Here is a 14,487-nt window from a genome sequence, read left to right as displayed (position 1 = left end):
CGGGATGCAAGTGATATATATATTAATAATAAGTTGTACAAAAACCCGAAAATGACTAACGTGAAAACCAGACTTTTGGGTTTGATGTTAGGGTTAGAATTGATGATTAGGGTCAGGATTCAGGGTTAAAAGTGGGGATGGGTGTCCGATAATCGTATTAATAAACAGTTATGAAAATTACCACGAAAACTCAATAAATTATGTTTAAATATCACGTATATCTTAATTTTATCTGCCTTTTCATTTCAAACTATTCACTTTTCCATTGTCATCTTAGGATTTCAGTAGGTTTTAAGTTACAAACTGATCTTGGACCACCATTGAGCGCCGGTAAGCATTGTACAGTTGTTTTGGTGAGACTGTAATTTATGGACGACATTTGAGCGACTCTAGACTGAGAGATCGGGAGTGTCCATCTGATAACTAGGATCAAATGAGGGTTATAAACAAGCAAGATGAATTAGAATTATGATTTACAGTTGATGGTTAAGGTTAGGAATAAGATTTCGTGTTTTTATCAAGAACTGACATCGGCTATATTGCCAAGACTCAGTCAAATGGATGAATGAATTTCACACCATAATCCGAGACTTGTTATCTTATACCTGATTGATTCATCCATAAATTATAAACTTGCTTTTGCTTTGTTCTAATATATGACTTCTCACTAGTGCGTACTCACGACCCAACCACTGAGAATAGAATCCAGTACCTTCAATCTTGAACAAAAAATCTTGGAATTTGCTCAATGTCATTGATCTCAGAATTTCTTTCACTTACTAGTCTTAGTAACTACGTTTTGATTATCAACGACTTAGTTTTCAACAAGTTACGAGCTATCTATTATCGCATTTCAACTTTTCACATAAAAATCTGACATCCGCTATTTTAAACTTGATAGTACTTCAGGAAGTATACTGTTATCTTGAAAATCAATGAAAGATGATATAGTCTCTCGAAACTGTTATTCTTTATGATTAAGTTGAACATTTAAAGAAATTACTTTCCTATAATTAATAAATCCCGGAATATAATAACAACAATTATTATAGACGTCTTCTTACCTTATTAGAACTCTGTAACTAAGTGAATAATGTGATAACATTTGAAACTAACAGTATTAAGTTTAAGTCCCAAAGTAAAGTATCAACTCTGAGATGTAGGTACATTCAGTTGATAAGTCTTAAATAGAATACGTAACTCATGTCATAGATTTCAATGTTAGTTACCATCTATCTTTACTTATATTCTCTGTTTAACTGTTTATTTTATTAAGAAATGAGAAAAAAAGTTTTTTTTATTATTTTTTTATGAATTCTAATAAACTTGAAAAAAATAATCTATTTTTATGACAATTCTGTTTTATCAGAAGTGGTTTGTGGAGATTTTAGAAATTTCGCTGATTGAAATCATGAGTCAATTGAAGCTAGACCACCATGGAAAACATGGAAGCAATGGACGGCCGTTTTTTCCTAGTATGGGACTCCTCAGCAGTGCGCATCCACGAACTCGCCTCAAGAGATTCTAACCCAGGACCTACTGGTTTCTAGCTTCAAATGACTCATGATCTTAACCATTGAAATTACCATGATATCCACAAAACCTATCTGATATTAGTCAACATATGCTCACAAGTGACTGCATTCGTGAAGTATATCCGGGAGTTCTAGTGAGAAGTAGTCACCAGTGGAGTTCAATTAGGTCTGTTTTGAGATATCAACTCACTGAAGACAATGGTATACGGTGGCGCAACTTCGTGGATTGGTTGAAATTACACATTAACACCGTTGGATGCTGGCCGGCTCAGTGGTCTAGTTGGTTAAGCGCCTGGCGCGAGACTGATAGGTCCTGTGTTCAAATTTCGCGGGGTGGCAGGATCGTGGATGAGTACTGATGAGGAGTCCCATTCTAGGACGAAACGGCCATCCAGTGCTTTCAGGTTTTCCATAGTGATCTAGCTTCAACTGACTCATGATTTCAATCTGTGAAATTTTGTTTTATTCAAATAATAGAGTAGACTAAAATTAATTTTTCCAAGTCTAGAATAATAACGATAACAACAAATTTAAACCAATCAAAATAATGATAATTGATTGACCAATCAATGATTAGATTATTGTCATATTGATTATAATACTCGGTTATAAAATTATTTTTAGTCTGGCACGCCCACAACCCACCACCACCTCTCTCTCCCCCTTCTCTCTCTCTCTCTCTCTCTATATATATATATATATATATATATATATATATATATATATATATATATATATATATATATATATATATATATATACCAATGTTTATCATCTCATTTTAATTACAGTGAAACTAATCCAAGAGTTTGTAACACTTTCACATTAAGGATCAATTAAATATCCTGACAACAGAACCATTAAAAAAAATTTTTTTTTGTTTTTCATTTCGGAAAAAAATTTTTTTTCTTTTCGTGATTATTATTATTATTAATAATATTGAAAAACAAATGAATTTTTAAAACAAGGAAAAACCGCCGTTAACAACCACTTTTAAATGAATCATTTAATTTATTATATTTCAGTGTTACATCATTACGTTTTCCTTCATCTATTTCAATAACTACATCATCATTCAATGGTTCATTAACAACTTCACCAAGTTCAATAACTAGTACAAAACCATTATCACCACAATATCAAACTAGTAGTATTCGTCAGTCTATACCACGAGCAAATAATTTAGTGGATATAAAAGTAAAAACTCAAAAATTAAGTCAATCTCATAAAAAGTCATATGATTATCAAAATATTAATAATTATACAGTGAATAGTGATATCAGTAATCCGTGTAATACTAATAATAACTCATCTGTAACCCGAAGTAATAAATTACAACAGAAAACACTTACTACTCCAATATCATCATTATCATCGACAAGAATAATAACAACAACAACGTCAATAACAGCAGTGACAGCAACCTCACCTACAACCACGACTGTACCAGGATCATTAATCTTGAATATTAAACAACAGCAACAACAACATAGACAACAGGATACTTTTAGTGATGTTGTATGCGATTCAACAACAACAGATGAACTACAATCACAACAACAGAACTCGTTATCTGAGCCCAAAAGTGCTCCAGTCGGTATTAGCCCTAATCATTCAAACAAATCAAATATATGCAATCAATTTAAAGCGTCCAGTTTTGAAAGATCAGGATTAAAATCTGTATCTGGTAAGTGTTGAAATTTATTCACATTTATTTACTTGTTTGTGTTTTTTTTCTATTTATTCATTTATATTATGTGTACATAATTCATTAAGAAAGATGACCATACTTATGTTGTGAGCTATACGTTTGTCAATGTTTGTCGAATGACGTTTCTATACAACACTGTGGAGTTGGACACTTGTTTTCATCAATAATGGGTATGGATTATGTTTTTTCGGGGGGGGGCGGTTAGACTGTTACATCTCAAGCTGACCTTATACAAACTGAAATCACCATTAAATGTTGCATAACATGTAAAAAAAAACGGTAAATTTGATGATAGTTTTCCCATGAACATACAGATTAATTGAATAACCACTGAAAACCATAAAGCTCTGAACAAATTTCTGCACATCTATGAGATCATATGAGATTCAATTTAAGATAGTCAAGTCTAGTGATGGGTATAATGATATTCAGTCAAGATTTTTTTGTTCATAGAAGCAATCATTTCAATGGTAGTAATATATAAAAACAAAGATTGCATATAAGGATATAATACAGGGAGGAATAATTAGTTCGTAGAAAGAAAGGTATAAAATAATTTTAACCCCACGGTTTAAGAGAAGGTAAAGAGTGTATACACCTGTGCCATTGTGATCGACTCTGAAGCATGTTACTCAGAGTCTCTAAGCATTGGTTATAACTGTCACACGGACCTCAACCAAGTGGCTTGCATCTACCAACATGACTCAGATCAAACTTAGTGACTCCAAGCACTGGCCGCCCCTGACTTTCTTCCAATTGTCTCCAACACTAATCAGCATTCGGCGTTGTGGTAATCGGTGTTCAGGTATACATAAAACGTGGTCCGACCATCTCAGTAGATGTAGATTCACAAACTCATGAACTGATTTACCATCATCACTCCCTAATACCCTGAGTCTAACCTCACCATTACTTACCTAATCATCTGAGCAGATGCCAGCAATAATTCTAAGAAATATGTGATGAAATACTAATAACTTATGAGTATCTTACAGAAGTCAATTAAATTGAGCTTCATTATCCAAGTTATTAATTTAATTTCAGATACTTTTACTAACAAAACTACTATTTATCAAACGAATTTTGATCAGAAGGGGTTTTGTGGAGATTTTAGAAATTTCACTGATTGAAATCATGAATCAATTGAAGATAGACTACCATGGAAAACCTGGAAACACTAGATGGCCAATTTTTCCTAGTATGGGACTCCTCTGCAGTGCGCATCCATGACCCTGCACCTCGCGAGATTCGAACATAGGACCTATCAGTCTCGCGCCTGGCGCTTAACCAACTAGACCACTGAGCCGACCGGCACCCAACGATGGTAATGTGTAACTTGAACCAATCCGCTAAGTTGCGCCACCGTATACCATTGTCTTCAGTGAGTCGATATCTCACAACAGACCTGGCCGAACTTCACTGGTAACTGCTTCTCCCTCGAATTCCAGGAGTCCCATACTAGGACAAAACGGCCGTTCAGTGCTTCCAGTTTTTTCATGGTGGTCTAGCTTCAATTGACTCATGATTTCAATCAGTGAAACGAATTTTTGTCAATAAATTATAGTTAAAATGATCTTATAAACGTTTTCAATAAACATTCCCTCTCCCACCCTTCACCCCATCCCCCATGAAAAAAACCCTGAAAATTTTCATATCTTATTCATTTGTTCAATCATGATTGTTACTAACACGTTTAAATGTAAATTGTACTGTAACGATTTATTGTGTGATCTATTTGAAAAAGGAATTTCAATAACCTATACACATACTTTTGTTTTTCAATACAAATTAAATGTGAAAGAGTTTTCATTGTGAAACATTTGAGAAAATTGTTTAGCGTGGGATTGATCTGAATAGAATGGAACTTGAATTAATTATTATGTAATTACTGTTTACACATACATACATACGTACATACATACATAGATACATAGATTAACTTGTGAATGATAAATAAATAATTAATTAATTGGAAACACTTTACAATACAGTTTAGTTAAATAACAAGCATTTCAATAAAGTATGTATAATTTCGATTGAGATCATGAACCGATTGATGTTGGACCACCACTGAAAACCTGGAAGCACTGAACAGTCGTTTCGTCCTATTGTGGGAGGTTAGAAATTAACACTATTAGATTCCGGCTCAGTGGTCCAGTAGGTTAAGCGTTCGCGCGCGAGACCGAAGGCCCTGAGTTCGAATCCCGCGAGCGGGATCGTGGATGCGCACTGCTGAGGAGTCCCACAATAGGACGAAACGGTCGTTCAGTGCTTCCAGATTTTCAATGGTGGTCCAAAATCAATCGGTTCATGATCTCAATCAGAAACTTAACAATCTCCACAACCCATAAACTGATATATAATTTCATTATTATAACCTAAAAGATAATTATGTTGGACTCTCAAACTGTTATATCAAATATCCCTTATTTAAACTTTGAAAAGAAAATGGTGAGACTATAATTTATGGACGACATTCGAGCGACGCTAAAGTGACCTTAAGAGTGTCCACTTAATAACCAGGACTAAATGAGGATTATAAACATGTGTGAAAAATTAGAATTATGATTTACAGTTGATGGTTAAGGGTTAGGAATTAGACTTCAGGTTTTTATCACAAACTGACATCAGCTATAATGTCAAAGCTGTATTTAACCAAATGGATGAGTGAATTTCTCGCCAAAATCTCAAAGACCTGTTATTTTATACCTGATTGGTTCACCCATAAATTGTAGTTTCGTCAAGAAAATAATGAGTACTACCAAATTTTAACTGGTAACACGATACATTTTTGTTTAATATATGATAGTGGAGTTCAAGCGGGTCTGTTGTGAGATAGTAACTCAGTGATGACAATAATGGATGGAGACACGACTTCCTGGATTGGTTGTAGTTAGACATTAACATCGTTGGATGCTGGCCAACTCAGTGGTGTGGAGGTTAGGCGCTCACGCGCAGGATTGATGGGTCCTGAGTTCGAATCTCGCGAGGTGACATCGTAGATGCGCACTGATGAGGAGTCCCATACTAGGACGAATCGACCGTCCAGTGCTTTCAAGTTTTCCATAGTAGTCTAGCTTCAAATGACTCATGAATTCAACTATCAAATTAATATATGACAGTATAGGTATCAATCTACATTTGTGTAAAAATTTATATATTGATTATTAAAAGTCCATTACTATGCTGATTGAAATAAATTTAATCTTGCCACATTTTGATCCACTCAAGCTTATGGATTAAGTGAAGTCAAATGTCATACACATAGTTCCCTTTATCATTTTGAAAAGAGCAAGAACAAAGATTCTAGCATAATAGCATGAATTTATTTTATTTCGTAGGTTCTCGTCAGCTGCTTACAACCTGTGATATTTAAAAATCATAATTACATAATGGGTTTAAATTGCTAACTGAATATTGTAAATATATACGTATGTGAAAGAATATTCTACAACATTAATTGTGACAACAGTTCAAAAGTGGGTTAGAAACAACTGATTACATAATGAATAAACATTGATAGGAATGTAGTGAGTAGAGTTCAGTTGAAAGATTATTAATTTGAAAGATAGTTGAAAAAAAATAAAATAGAGTCAATGATGTAATAAATGCAAAAGAAAGAAAAAAGGAAAAAGGGAATTTTATGGTGCAGTGAAGGAATATCTGTCACCAGGGCAAGGAAAGATTAACCACTGTCTCCTTTTGAATACATAGATTAGGTTTTTGACGCCTGATGGCAATGGCTTCAGCAAACGTCAGAAGATTGGAGTTTGGCTGCCTACTAATCACCCTGTATCAAGGAGATGTTCGGTGATTTCACTGTTCAGAGTCTTTCTTTCCCTTGTCCTAAGACTTTTCGGAACATGTTCAAAGAATCTAAGATATGCTCTCCTTTCAGTTCGGCCGATGTAGCTGCTTTGGCAGGTACACGTAAATTTATAAATACAGTTGGCGGTAACATGAAAGGGTTGCTTGTCGACCTTTGATTGGGTTACTAAACATGTTGTTTTATAGAGAGTTAAACGTTTAGCAGCCGGATAAGTTCTGGCTAGAGCAGTGTTCAGTCTCCTGTTGATTATTTGTGCGACGTTATCACCTTTAAAGTTAAGATTTCTATATACTGGCTTCTTATTGACCGTAGTTATTTCCATCTTGTTTTCTTTGGGTTTTTTATATTTGTTAATAAACTTTTGTGGATAAAATGAATGTAAACTACTAAATGGAGGTATTGGTTTCATGTTTATTGTAAAACTTGAATAATCTGAATTTGATTCCGTGTATGTGTTAAATAAAATTGATACAAATAAACGATATCGATTTTTATTTAAGATCACTTCCTAGCACCTCTTTCTAAGAAAGACCATCTAAACTTGAACCCTGAGTAGGAGGAGATAAAGGTTTAATAAAAAAAAAGAAGATTAGTTTAGGCATAGAAATAAACGTTATTTGTAAATGTACTTATGAACTTGGTACTTTTATCCTAATTCTATGGAAGAAAATTACAAAATCGTAATAAGAATTGACAGGAAATGATTTAGGGTTCGTAATTTTTCATTATTTATATTCAAGACTAAAATGAACCAGTTTTTATAGCTAATATATACACTTAGAGAAGATTGAATCAATATTATAGGGTTATGTTACAGGTTTGAATATGTTCGGTATACGACTAGCAGTGGAAACTGGGGCTTGTCATCTGGATATGTCTTCATTTCAATATGTTGGTGTCCAAAATGTGATTCAAACAAACTATCTTATTCTGAAGACGTTATTCAAAGGTTATCCATTGAATGCACCTCATAGATATCACTACCAGTCACGTCTTAATAAAACTGATATCCGATTAGATAAGAAAAAAAATTGTTTACCATACTTCAGATATTATTTCAGATTTAAATGACTATAGTAGTAGATCCAGGTAACAACACTATGCAATCATCCTTATAAATTGATCTTAATCTAAATCGGATAGAATATTTTCAATTTAACGATAATCAATAATTGATCATTTCAAGCCATTATAACTGTAGTAAATATAATAAGGACTAAATAATTGTTTTTGGCAAGAACAGAAATGACTTGTCTTTGGATTGTTTTCCAGTGTCTTTCTCATTCTTATCAGGGTTTTGTATCATTCAGATAACAACAGATATATACTTTAGAAAGAAAGATTCCTTGAACACTTATTAAACACAATATATTCATCTACCCAATAACAGTATGCCTCTTAACATGGATTGATTGAGGTTAGATATTAACACCGTTGGATGCCGGCTCAGTGGTCCAGTAGGTTAAGCGTTCGCGTGCGAGACCGAAGGCCGTGGGTTCGAATCCCGCGAGCGGGATCGTGGATTAGCACTGCTGAGGAGTCCCACAATAGGACGAAACGGTCGTTCAGTGCTTCCAGATTTTCAATGGTGGTCCAAAATCAATCGGTTCATGATGTCAATCAGAAATTTAACAATCTCCACAACCCCGAAGCTGATTACAATTTTTAGTTGTATGGAACGAAGATAAGAATAACGTATATAAAAAATGGAATCATACTCTGCTTGGACTGAAATGGTACAGTTGAACATAGATCAATTCAATCTCTTGTATGTCATCCATAGTTGTTTCGTAAGATACGGTCACCGTTGGTGTAAGCATAGCACAATTAATTATTAAAACTTAAATGGAATGAAAAAAACTTTTTTAGTTGGATTTAAATAAATTGCTACAGCGTGACCATATGAGAGAATTTCGAGAGAGAGCGAGAGAGCGAAAGAGAGCGAACCCATCCCACCATCGGTCGTATCAAGACATTTTCGCGTCTTAGAGCAACAATTGTTTATTATTGTATTGCCATTTTCCGTGTATCCTAAGTTTCCATTGAACTCACTAAGTATTGTTATACTTCGTGGTAATTATTTACCACTTACTCCTATTTTTAATCACATTCGACTTCATTCTGAAAAAATTTTAATTTCTTATTTGTTATGTATTGTGGTTTCATCATTAATCTACATAAAGATATGAATTATTGAGCTGTAAGGACTAAATAATAATCCAACATTTGTCTGTTTGTTATGTTCCTACATCTGGCTGGATACCGGTTCAGAAGAGTCCTGAACCAATAGATTAGCAGTCACTGCTCAAGGTTAATTGCTGTCAGTTGGAATGTGTAAATGGTCTATAGCTGAAAAGCGTACCCGGATTAATGAAGTATAAATTGGATTTATATGAACTACTTACGCCTGTTACCCTACTTCGTGTAGGAGATAGGCAGCTCATCGGCATTCTCCATCCAACTCTGTTCTTGGCAATCCTTTCCAGTGGTTTCCAGTTCCCATCCATTCTTTTCATGTCTGGTTCTAATTCCTGACTAAATATGTTCCATGGTCTTCCAATCTCCATTTTGTCTTCAGGATTCCAAATTACGGCTTGCCTCATGATGCAGTCTGATGACCTCCTGCATGTGTGACCTATCCACTTCCAACGTCTTTTCTTCATTTCCTACTCAGCTGGATGTTTGTTGTTTCTCTCCCACAGTAGATTGCTGTTGATGGTATCTGGTCAACGGACATTCAGTATCTTACGTACACAATTGTTTAGAAATAATTGAACATTTTTATGATGGTTGTAGTAGTTCTCCAAGTTTCAGCTCCATACAGTAGAACTGTCTTGACATTCGTATTGAAGATTCTCACTTTGATGCTGGCCGAAAGTTGTTTTGAGCTCCATATATACTTCAGTTGTAGGAATTCTATCCTTGCATTGGCAATCACTACCTTTACGTCTGCATCACATCCTCTTTATTCATAGATGATGCTACCATATACGTGAAAGTTTCCACCTTTTCCAGAGTTTCTCCATCGAGTGTGATTCGGTTGGTGCTCTCCATGTAGTATTTGAGGGTCTTGCTTTTTCCATTGTGTATGTTGAAGCCTACTTATGCAGAGTCGTCTACTACACCGTTTGTCTTGACTTGCATTTTTTTCATGTGTAGGTTACAGAAGAGCTAGGTCGTCTACGTAGTCCGTTGTATGAATTTCGTATGATGTTGACGATCTTCTCAAGTGTCGAAGAAGGTTCCCTAATTTTTTTTCCATCCACAGTGTCAAATACCTTCTCATAGTGAATGAAATTGATATATATTGATGAGTTCAACTCAACTGATTATTCAACGATGATCCGTAGTGTCGCCATTTGGTCTGTGCACAATAGATCCCTACTGAATCCAGCCTGTTGATCTCGAAATTGGGCGTCTACTGAATCGTTCATCTGGTTCAACAACACTCTGTTGGAAACTTTTCATGCTACTGATAGTAATGTGATGCTTCTCTAGTCCTAACATTTTCTCAGATCTTCTTTCTTTGGTATCTTGTTGAGGTGTCCTACTTTCCAGTCTGTCGGCACTTGTTCTTCATCGCAAATCTTCCTGAATGGAATGTGGAGCATGTTTGAAGTTACTTCTCCGTATGACTTCAGTGCTTCAGCTAGCATTTTGTCTGATCCCGCTTCTTCCACACTCTTGGTTTGTCTGATAACAATCCTGATTTATTCTATCGTTGGTGGAGTGACATCTACAGGAAGGTCTTCGTGTGTGGTTTCGATGTTCGATGGATTCAATAGAACTGTCTTATTTGGTTCTTCGAATTGTTTTACCCATCTGTTCATCTGTTCCTGAATCTCGGTGATTGGCTTGTTTTCTTTGTCCTTGACTGGTCTCACTGTTTTATTATATTTCCCTGATAGTTCCTTCATCGTATCATATAGTTGTTTCATATTTCTTCTACGCATTTCTGCTTGTCAGCTCTAATGTCACTCTTCACTCACTTGTTTGCATTTGGTCAGTGCCTTGACTTTCTATGCTCTTGTTCGAATATTTCAATTTTTTATTCTTGTTCTTCATTCCTTGAATCATGCTCAAGGTTTAAATAGAGATCCATTATTCATGATGATGCTTCTTGCAACTTAGAACCTCTTGATACGTTGAGGTTAGTGCTTCTTTGATCCCTTTCAAGTTGTTCTCCATAGTATTTTCTTCTTCTTTGTGCAGATCTTGTAGGTCTTGAATTCTGTTGTTGAGAGCTATCTTGAATTCGTTGAGTTTGTCAGTATGTCGAAGCAAGATAGTATTGAATGTTTGTACTGCTGTTTCCATAGTTTTCCAGTGATCCTTTACATTCAATTTCATCTAGGCAACCACCAGATGATGATCTGAAGCTATGTCAGCTCCTCTCTTGATTCTCGCGTCTTCCATTGACTCTCTGAATTTTTATTGATACAACTATTATCTATCTGATTTTCTGTGGTGTAATACGGTGAAATCCATACAGATTTGTGCATGTGTTTGTGAAGGAATATTGTGTCACCCGTAACCAATTTATTGAATGTACATAGATCTGCAAGTCTCTCACCATTCTCGTTCCTTTCACCCACCACCATGAAAAACCCGGAAGCACTGGACGGCCGTTTCGTCCCAATATGGGACTCCTCAGTAGTGCGCATCCATGACCCCGCACCCCGCGAGATTCAAACGGTCATCCAATGCTTCCAGGTTTTTCATAGTGGTCTAGCTTCAATTGACTCATGATTTCGACCATTGAAAAATACAATTTAACCATATGAATTATTCCGTTCATAAATATGAGAATCATACAACGAATACTTCATTTGCAAATATCCACCATTTGTCTTTCACATTCAGTATGATTCTTGTAGTCCATAATTGCTGTCTATTTTCCCTTCTATTTTCTTCAACTCGAAATTCTTAGATTTCTGCTGTCACGTTTTCCGTTTCCGACTAGTGTTACATACTACTTTTGTTTGTCGATATAAGTAGCATATACCACGCTTATATTTTTCTAAACTTCACCTATCAACAAAATACTAATGTTCTCACTCTTAATCTCTTCCGTTATTTGTAATAATCATTTTGCCTCCCCTCACTGACAATCTAATTATAAAGTGTATCTGTCAAAAAAAACTTTCTCTTTAGTAAATGTACACGTAGACTAGTGTTGTAATTCTCTAACTATTTAAACATTCCAACTCATTTGATTTTCGTCTTTAACACCACCTTCCTCATTGTTACTCGAGTCAATCATACTGAATGGATTTAAAGGAAATACTTGGTCGTTAATAAAATGAAAGAAAAAACACGAATTTTTAGTCCAACTATTTCATTTTATCTGAAAACCAAAGAATAAGTAATAATGTGTCGCTCAATTTCATGGATTAGATAAAATTAGAGATTAACACCGTTGGATGTTGGCTGGCTCAGTGGTCCAGAGGTTAAGGGCTCGCACAGGGGACTGATAGATCCTGAGTTCGAATCTCGCGAGAGGAGGTCCTGGGTGAGTACTGCTGAAGAGTACCACAATAGGACGAAATGGCTATCCAGTGCTTCTAGGTTTTCCATGATGGTCTAGCTTCAATTGACTCATGATCCCAACTATTGGAACGAACAAATATTGAGTAAAATTAATGCATTTCTCGTTCAAATTCGTTTTGCTATCACTACGGTAAAAAAAACTACGTTACTTCATCTTTTATACAGAAATGCGACATAATGAATGATGAAAATATTGTCGACATTGACTGTTGTCCATTCTCAGATCTCCACATCCGATGGGAAGAACGAAATAAAATGAATAGCTTGAAAGCAACTGGCCGATTTGGACAACGCAAATGACCTAATCCTCCTATCACATACACACAAATACATACAAATACTGATAAAAACCAAAGATCAGTTTATGATGTAGCGTCATAGTATGATAAAAGAACTGCACAGGATTGACATCCGTCAGGTCATCACACACGACTCATTGATTAGAGTGTTAAACATCTTATAAGACTAAAGATTTGCGTTTTCATCAAATATAGATCAGGATAAAAGCCAATAGTTATAGTAATGTAGTTCTCAATAATAATCTTCATTAAGGCAATGATTAATTTCTCATAATTCTGCATAACCTTGGTTGTATTTTCTTTAGACTGAAGTAAATTGAATACTATCCATGTTCTTTCATTCCTTAGCTGCGCTACATTTCTTTCTTCCCGTCTTTCTTGTTCTTATCTTTAGAAGATTATTTTTGGCGTTAGTTTTATTCCGTGCTTTGTCCTACCAAAGTTATTGTATGTGTCATAAATAAAATAAATTTTAATAAAGTTTGAATGGACAGCTCAGAATCAATTAGATGATTTAGACTTCGCAGATGAGCTAGCCCTCCTATCTAATACACACGAACAAATGCAGATGAAGACAGTTAGTGTAGCAACAGCCTCTGTAGGAGAAGGCCTCAACATACACAATGGAAAAAGCAAAGTCCTCAAACACAACATGGAGAGCACCAACCGAATCACACTTGATGAAGAAACAATGGAAGAGGTGGAAAGTTTCACGTACCTGGGTAGCATAATCAATGAATAAAGAGGATCAGATGCAGACGAAAAGGCGAGGGTTGGCAAAGTAAGGAGGGCATTCTTACATATGGAACTCAAAACAACTACCAACTAATACTAATATGAACTTCAAGACAGTTCTACTGTACAGAGATGAAACTTCGAGAATTACTACAACCATCATCAAAAAGCACAAGTATTGATAAACAATTGTCTACTAAAGATATCCAATGTCCATTGACCGGATACTATCAGCAACAACTTACTATGGAAGAAAACAAACCAGCTTCCAGCTGAGGAGGAAATTAGGAAATGTTGGATTTGGCTATTGCACACATTGTGGAAATCCTCAGACTGAATCACTAGACAAGCACCAACTTGGAATACTGAAGAAAAACTGAGAAGTGGAAGACCAAAGAACACACTACGTCGGGAATTGGAAACAGACATGAAAAGGATAAATAGGAACTGGAAATCACTGAAAAGTATTGCCTAGGACAGTGTTAAATGGAGTGTGTTAGTGGACTGACTATGCTCCACCATGACATGGGGTTACAGGCGTAAGTAATTCTCAAATCTAATTCATTTTAATAAATAAAAATAATAATCCATCAGTATAATGTAATTCGAACAATTTGAAACTTTTTCTCAGATACCTTTTTAACTCGGATTCATCTGTACAGACACATTAGATATACAGACACACCTACATATTTATTTTAATCTTAACATAGTAATAAGTCAATAAGATGGATTTAGAATATTTAAAATCACCCGTCAAACCACCTTTAACTCTAACGACTAGATACAGATACAAGAATTTTAGTCTTAACATAAAAATCGATAAGT

At 35.2% G+C, this 14,487-nt stretch overlaps 1 protein-coding gene across 1 annotated transcript in view; it reads left to right on the top strand.

Annotated features, from left to right (window-relative positions):
- Positions 1–2,310: 2,310 nt before the first annotated feature.
- Positions 2,311–14,487, top strand: part of MS3_00009023 (uncharacterized protein) — a gene marked incomplete at its 3' end in the record, with an annotated part of 108,869 nt that continues 96,692 nt past the window's right edge. The window contains exon 1 of the mRNA XM_051217363.1: positions 2,311–3,222. The remainder of the gene's footprint in view (positions 3,223–14,487) is intronic.

Source organism: Schistosoma haematobium, chromosome 5, assembly GCF_000699445.3.
Source record: "Schistosoma haematobium chromosome 5, whole genome shotgun sequence".
NCBI classification, from domain to species: Eukaryota; Metazoa; Platyhelminthes; class Trematoda; order Strigeidida; family Schistosomatidae; genus Schistosoma; species Schistosoma haematobium.
This window is presented reverse-complemented; position numbering and strand designations above follow the sequence as displayed.